At 39.5% G+C, this 8,384-nt stretch overlaps 1 protein-coding gene across 2 annotated transcripts in view; it reads right to left on the bottom strand.

Moving 5' to 3' along the window:
- Positions 1 to 8,021, bottom strand: part of LOC120427440 (F-box/LRR-repeat protein 7-like) — a 98,201-nt gene extending 90,180 nt beyond the window's left edge. Inside the window, exons 1-2 of one of the 2 annotated variants that reach the window (XM_039592298.2) lie at positions 7,145 to 8,021; positions 6,612 to 6,933 (exon numbers count right to left, since the gene is read on the bottom strand). The gene's annotated coding sequence lies outside the window, so the exon portion shown is untranslated. Of the gene's footprint in view, positions 1 to 6,611 lie in introns of both variants that reach the window. The other variant, XM_039592297.2, reaches the window with a different exon arrangement.
- Positions 8,022 to 8,384: the final 363 nt, after the last annotated feature.

An 8,384-nucleotide genomic window follows, 5' to 3' on the forward strand; every position in this document is an offset into this window, starting at 1 on the left:
ATCGTTGGTTAGGTTATCAAAAGACCTTTCTAACGAGTCCAAAACATTGAAGATCTGGCAACCCTGTCTCGAGATATGGCCACTTAAGTGATATTGATGTACTTTTTTGAAGCCGGATCTCACTTAAATGTATGTAAACTATGTCCGGATCCATCATCCGACCCATCGTTGGTTAGTTTATCAAAAGACCTTTCCAATGAGTCCAAAACATTGAAGATCTGGCAACCCTGTCTCGAGATATGGCCACTTAAGTGATATTGATATACTTTTTTGAAGCCGGATCTCACTTAAATGTATGTAAACTATGTCCGGGTCCATCATCCGACCCATTGTTGATAAGATTATCAAAAGACCTTTCCAACGAGTCTAAAACATTGAAGATCTGGCAACCCTGTCTCGAGATATGGTCCCTTAAGTGATATGATGTACTTTTTTGAAGCCGGATCTCACTTAAATGTATGTAAACTATGTCCGGATCCACCATCCGACCCATTGTTGGTTAGGTTATCAAAAGACCTTTCCAACGAGTGCAAAACATTGAAGATCTGGCAACCCTGTCTCGAGATATGGCCACTTAAGTGATATCGATGTACTTTTTGGAAGCCGGATCTAAAAAATAGATGAAACTTGTGTACAGCCATTTTTATGAGGAAGGCTCCAACCACATAGGTGGATTAAGTTAGTTTTTTTATTTTCGTAATAGTATTTGTTATATAACTTTTTATAGAAATCATCTTTTCATGAGCTTTTTGTAGCAAAATGTTTGGCATGAGTTTCTGAACAAAACGTAGTACTAGGTTCCTGTCTGACTTTAATTTTTTTACATGTTTCATCACAAAATGTGCATAGTGCCCAAGGGGTGTAAATACTTTTTTTACAAACTGTATATAACAAGCTAAACCCGACAAACTTCATCTTGTCTTTTATTCGTTTCTTGACGTTTTTAGCTTGTTTGCTTATTCAGCCTCCTGTGATCAAAATTTGATTTTACGTAACTTTTCCGATACATTCTGCAGATTTTCCGGATTCGGTCGGTACCAGAGTGGCCAAAGTTGTCACTTTTTGGCGTAAGAAACTTCCTCGATCCGACACTCCTTATTGAACTGTATGCGTTCGAACAAAACCGTCGATTTTTTATATATAGAAGAATTTATTGCATATTATTATATTCATAAATGTTATAAATGATGAAAGTTCTTTGCAGAGACATTAAACGCACTTCGGTTTTGGGCAAACATAAGTTAAAGTCACCACTATGCCACCACTATTGAGAGTTACGTCAATCACTAAGCAGTAAAGCAAGAATGCTTCAATACAGACATCATTTAAATTAAATTCACTACTTTCAAAAGCACATAAATATCAATTGGGGGCTAAACTTTGAGGGCTCCTAATTGAAAAAAAAACAACCAATCAAGCTCAAATTGGGAACTCAGGTTCAGTACACCTAGAGGATCATACCCTGAAATGGCCGCAAAATCGACCAGTTTTGATACATCTAATAAAGGCAAGGTGAACGGACACAGAGGATAAATCCCGAGATTGGCGAGGGCGTTATTGTCCTTTTCTCTCGAAGGTGCACGCCGCGCGGCATTTCAGAATGTGCCGTAGTCATTGTTGCAAGCGATTTTCTGTACTTTTAGTGCATTAGGAAACGTACCTGGCAACAGTGCCGAGCGGTTTGAAGAAGAAGAACATCAAAAACAAAACGCGCACTATGGGATTTGACAGCGGGGGTTTGTTTTCAAAATAGTTCACCTATGAAAAATAGAGCTGACATCGAGAATCGAACCCAAGACCATTTACATATCGAATCCACAAATCTGCCGTTTCAGGCAGCAAAATGGTCAGCAAGAGATATCAATATACATCAGTCACTCAATGGGATGTTTCAATGAACGAATGAACACTAGTTCGTAGTGGTCCACTCGCGAGAGATTTATTCTATCAGTAGATTTTGGTAAAGCCATTCTCTTGGCTTTCTTTTGTAGGTATGGGCATAGTCTGAGGCAGGGTTTCCAGATCTGCAAAGTTCTTGACTCCTCTGAAAGTTCTTCCAAAATATGAAAGAGGAGGGCATAAAGGTGAGAGCTTAAAATTCTCAAGTAAAAAACAAATCCTAAACAATCTGTTTTTTCAACATTGCAATTCAGTGTTAGGTTTTAGAGAAACATAGTTTTCAGAGCTCGTCTTTGTTTGCAGTGAAAATTAAAAACGAATCCCAAAAGGCCGAAACCACCGACTACGCCAGTACAAAAGGGCGCCAAAATCCAATCTTCGTTGCAATTACAAAAATCAGCAACCCTTTCAGCGTGCCACTCGTTTTCACCTGAACATCGCACCTCTCGGTCTTACTTTTTAATTGGAACAATATCCGGTTCTCCACGGCGCGTCGCACAGCACAAGGAGTGGATCCTTGTTGCACACGACCATCAGCGGCGACACCCTCCAATGTCAACGTGATTGCTGGTTGTGGCATGACACCATGAACATGGCGCGCTGTGCTTTACTGGGCACAGTACGGCGGCCAAGGACTTCAACCGGCTCGAATCCGTGCAAGTGTGAAGATAAATTTAATTCTCGCACTTCTCTTTCGCATTTCTCGAACTGTCTGACTATTCTTCTGCTTGTTGTTTTCCTCTTCTTCTTCCTTATTTACTGGTATTTTTGTATACGTTTCATTAATTCAATGCAATCTGATTGTGTGCACAATAATGCAGCTTACCTCGAAGTTCTGGGGTCTGGTCTGGGCTGTTGTTGTTGGCTGTTGTGGTGGCAATGAGGGCCCCCGGAATCTGCTATAGAGCAGAGAAATACCAAAGATGAGGACAAAATGCGATGAAGTTCCTCTACTCTCTACCAACCGATCGTCGTCATCAAATGTAGCAAATCGGGAAGAAAACTAGACAACAGCGTTCTGGTGACAAGAGACGCACCTTCAGGCCGCAAGGCAAACAAGTGGTTTTGGTTAACCACCAGCAGGCAGTGGTGGGAAGAAAGGGTGGATCTTTGCTTCGAATCAAGCTTTGCTGCGACCTGCAATCAACCGGGGAAGATTGGTTTGTCCGTAAACGCAACAATGTTGCATAAAGAAACTATGATTAAGGTATGTACAATTACAGGATTTTAAAGAACAAGTTGTTTGTGGATTTCATCAAAATCAGGTTTTGTCATAAAATATTGTGTAAAACGTGAATGAATATTAGGATGTAGTAAAATTAGTAAAATTTATTGTGAACATTTCAGGGCTTAATTCCTAGGTGTGCTGAAGTCGAATTCTAAATATGAGCTTGATTAGTAACGACAAAAGCTGGGTCTTCAATTTTGAAGTATGAACGGGATTAAACCCTTGAAATCGGTGCTTATGGATTTTATCGAATCAGTATTTGTTGATTTTGCTCGGTTTGATTCGGGCAAATTCCCGGGAAATTTGAAATTAAACAAAAATTATTCTGATCCTGTTTCTGATTCAAATTTTGAGACAAAATTGTATAGAACAGCAACTTTAATAGTCAAAATGAGCGTGAGGATCAATTAATGGCGAATGCTTGCAAAAAATCATGCAACTTTGAGAAAATATTATAAATTTTCTTATTTTGTATGCTGTCTTTCAAATCGTACAAAATCAAAAAAAAATAATGGTATTTTTGTTGAGAAATTTTTTTAATCAAAGTGTTTGGAAAATTTATGCTCCACAACAATAATATTGCTTTGAAATTTGTCTCAGTGACCATAAAGTTGAAATGAAAAACAAAAACATGCAGAAATAATGTTTTTCATGGCAAATTACTTATTTCAGAACAAGTATTTTCAACTTGTAAACATATAGATAATCATTGAATTTGGCATTTAAAATCTTATTTCTAGCACTATTTAACATGAAACACTATTTCATGAGATCACAACTCAAAGTTTTACAATATTTGAAGCGAATATTTGAAATATGGTTGCATTCTTTGGATAAATTTCATATGGTACGAAGTTGTTCTTACAAAAGAACCAAACATTGAGTATTACACCCATTTAAAATGCTAGTCTTGATTTATTTTTTTTCAAAACATTTTTTTCGAAAAGATCGGAAAATTTCACAAATGTTTCATGTTTTAACATTGAAATAGGACCACTAGTTGCTGAGATATCGACATTAGAAAATGGTGGGTTGTTTAGGTGAAACTTAGAAATTTACAATTTTAGTGTTTCTTTTCCTTAAAGTGGCTGTATCTCAGCAACCAGAGGTCCAATCATTCATTTTCAATTTTAGAAATGGTCACTCATGATCACTATTTTTTAAAATCGAAAAACTGCAAATATTTCGCTAAAATTAAACTTTCGGTGGCTTTATCTTGAAAACTGAGCCCTATATAAAAAAATCTGTAGAGTACTTTTCAATTGGAATTTCAATTTTACATTAAAAAATTACGACAAATTTGTTTTTGCATGAAATTTCGATTTTTTCCCGCCTGGAGCCCGGTGATTTTTTTTGGAGCGGCCGTGGCTGACTGGTTACGGTGTTCGCTTTGTAAGCGAATGGTTCTGGGTTCGATTCCCATCTGCTCCCAACGAGAAAGTTAAGTATACAGAATTTGAAATGATGAATATGAACGAAAAATCAAAGTCGCTCGAGGCGGGGTTCGATCCCCCGTCCTTTGGGTTGGTAAGCAAAAATGCTAACCACTAGGCCATGACGACTTGGTGAGCGTGGACTGGAATTAGGAATACTGTTACAGAGAGCGAATTGTAGCGCTATAACTACGGCAAATAGTGTCCAGGGCATTCGTGGAAATACAATGTCCCATCCCAGAGGGTCCCGGAGTACCAAACCTTCTTAGCATGGTGCTCCCAACGAATACAACCAAATCTCGGAGCGTATGGTGGTGTGTCCCCACGCTTCTTCCTCCCCTGTCGATTCAGAATTGTGTTGTTGTTCGAACACTCAGTGCTCAAACTCAACCCAATTACGAGTCATCTCTGCGATACGGCTTTACGCAGTAGGCCTGGCCGCTTTAACGCTTGTGATGTTTCCATGCATTCCGGTGCAATGGCGCACTACAAATGTTAATAAATGACAAGAAGAGTGCTAGGCGTCATCTAACCTAAGGCACTCTCCAGGATCCCTTCGAAAGATTGGCTGCGCTAGGGTCTGATTAGATTAGATTAGATTAGAAATTTCGATTTTTTCCAAAAATCACTATTATTTCAAAAAATCATAACTCTGCGGCAGATTTTTGACCATGTTTCTCTATAGCTCAAAAGTTGCGGATTTTATAAAAAAAAATCTCGAAAATCAAAAAATACGTATTTTGGGAAATTGAGTTTTAGTTAAAAAAAGTTGATTAAAAAATCTGCAAATTTTTATTCCGTGTACCTATTTTTTCTCAAAAGTCCTCAACAATACCTGCAACATTGCCAAAGACACCAAATTGATCAGAAAATTCACTCAAAAGTTACATCTTGACATGAAATATACAGACAAGCTGATTTATTTAATATCTGGCGTTTTTTTGTAAAGGTCCAAAAACCATATTTTTAGTTTTTGCATTTTGGGTGTTTTTAATAACCCTGACTCAAGGCGGTTTCAAACAGCAAAAACTGGAAATTTGGTTTATTAAGCCTTTAAAAAACTCCAGATATGAACAGTAGATTGAAATAAATTCAGGTTCTCTAATTATTACTTTTTGTAAATTAAAAAAAACATAACATTGGTGCCAAAAAGGTAGGAAAATGTATACTTCCGCTTGTATTTCGGGAATTTCCGGGAAATTTACAAATTTTCCGGGAAACGGAAAATATTTATTTCCCGGAAATCCAGGGAATTCCCGGGACGGGAAATTGGACGTCCTAGATGAAACTTTCAACATTTCAGCAAATATGAGCACTTTCCAGCCAATGGAAGTGGGGTAAAACGGACATTGAAGTTTGAGTTTTAGAAACGCCTTGAAAAAGGAGAATTCATTAACACCAAAAAAGAAAAAAAAACGAATTATATGCACATAAAATACTCCAGACATTATCAAAAAATTACAAAATGTCATTAAAATAAAAATACTACAAAAATGTATAACAATGCTTTGCAAAGACATTGATGATCGGGTCAATTGTTGCTGAAAGAATAGCAAACAGGACAAAATTAGGTTTTCTCTACATAACCAGAATGGAAAGATTTTTTTTGACGACAATTCGACAACTTTGCGTCTGATTTTAAATATCAAAAAATTAAACAGTCGTAAAATGTCCGATCATTCGAATAAATATATTTTTAAAACTGTAAAAACAACCCTTACACAATAACTTCTGATGGCCGACGGGTGAGCATCCCAGACCAAAAATCCCAAGTTGTGAGACAGAATCCCATATCATTCCATCGGGCATGTTTGGACATCATGTTAGTTATGTTAGTCACAAAACAATTCCAAACGTTAGTAAACTGTCAACAACTCGCTGGCGTTGACGATTGATTACACACAGTTAGCGCAACTTTTTTCAAGTTTTTGCAGAGGGGAATGCAACCAGAACTTCCCACTCCTCACTAACCAGAGTGTGTGCAATGACGAAAAGTGCGCGCTCGCGCGACTTAAAGCCTAAATAAACAACATAAATCATTCGATTCATACCTTGTTATGACCTTATTGTTATGCATCGCTTATAAACACACGTTTTCATATTCCGGACGATTTCCAGGTTCCAGCAACTCCTTCAACAGCAAACAACCACAATTCGCTCAAAGTGGTGTAATATGCAAAAAAAAATGATTTTCTTCGCGCAGAAACGTCAGCGTGGCAGCACACACACACACACACACCTCTATAACGTTGAAACTCCGCGGAGTTTCTCTCGGTGGGGTACTGTCCAGCAGGCAAGCAGAAGAAGGTCGTCGGACGGGGACAGAACCGGGGCAGGACGGCCGGCAACGGGGTTCACTGGACCCGTCGTCGTCTGAATGATGTTGAATGGTTACAATGGGGCTGCGTACCAATACAGAAGCACACACGCACTCACACACTCACACACAGTTTTATGCGTCAACTACTTTTTTTTCTTTCGATTTTGCTCTTGTGGTTTGCGCACATCATTTGTGAGTGTGTGTGAAATTGTGCGTGCGCGTGCGGTTATTTCGTCTCACATACGGTACCACAATTTTCCTTACTTTTATTGTGCACGAAGAATACAGCAAAAAAAACTCGGAATTTTGATCTCTTCGGCCAAATATTGGACCCCTGGCACTTTTAATTCACAAACACTTGCTCACACTTTTTTGCTTGGCTCTCTCAGCTTGCGCAGCATCCAACCCGATTTTCGCTTTCCACCAGATGTCAACTTCACTTGGCCCCACCACACTACTGTTTCGGCGAACTTTCCGCAAAACCACCTTTGGAGACACTTTGCTTCTTGCCGAGTTTACGCCCAAGTGTCCATTAAACAGCTGCAACTCTTTTTCCTTTGCGTGTGAGTGTCCGCTCGGACAAGTGAAACTTCATCCCATTTTAGTGTCCACCATTGAGATCCGCGAGCCTAAGTGGACCCCTTTTCCAGGTGTGGTTGTTAAGGGTGGTCCAGGTTTTTGCCAAGTTTCGTTCGCACTTCGGCAAACTTATTCGTCCCCAAGTTTAGTCAATGTGGCAAACTGGGGTTGCGTAAAATATTTGGAACGCAGATAAAAAAAACAAAAACATTAAGATCATACAGAAATTTTTCAGTACAATGGCCTGCGGAATGACATGTCCTCACAAATACAGCGGCACAGCCCAGCCTATCGCATGGTACTTGAAATGATTCTTATAATAATCTTTCACTTTATGAACTCCAAACCAGTCCGACACTCGGGGATCGCACTCGCTCACTCACAAGCGCGGCTTCCCGACGCCCGAAAGAGACACAGGATCCAAAGCAAACGACACCACCAATACACGCACACTCCACAACAGCGAAAAAATGTTGTGTGCCCGCGGCACGAAACTTCCTTCAACCGACGACGACGATCGCGAGCGAGTTCGTGGACGATCGCGCAGATCGACCTCCTGTGCAGAACTGAGCTGGCCGGAGCAGGAGAAGAAAACTTGGAGCCTTCGAGTGGGATCGGTACGGAACGAGAGAGAGAGAGAGAGAGGCGAGTTTTCGCTCAACATAAAGTGGGAGCTTTCGGGTTCGTCGTTTGCGCTCTCGGGGGTGAGATCGCTGCACAAGTCTTTTGCGGTTAAGTTGTTCGATCCTGGTTCCCTAGTGTGAGGAGATACTCGGCATAAAATTTGAAAAATATTTGCAACGGCTTTCCGTAAAAACATTAAGATGTTTGATTTATTGGCTATTTAAAACTTTGCACAATACAGTCCGAAGGCCTAAGAAAAATGTCACTTCGGATAAAAGAATCTTTGGATAATCGAATCCAG

This window comes from Culex pipiens, chromosome 3 (assembly GCF_016801865.2).
Source record: "Culex pipiens pallens isolate TS chromosome 3, TS_CPP_V2, whole genome shotgun sequence".
Taxonomy (NCBI): domain Eukaryota; kingdom Metazoa; phylum Arthropoda; class Insecta; order Diptera; family Culicidae; genus Culex; species Culex pipiens.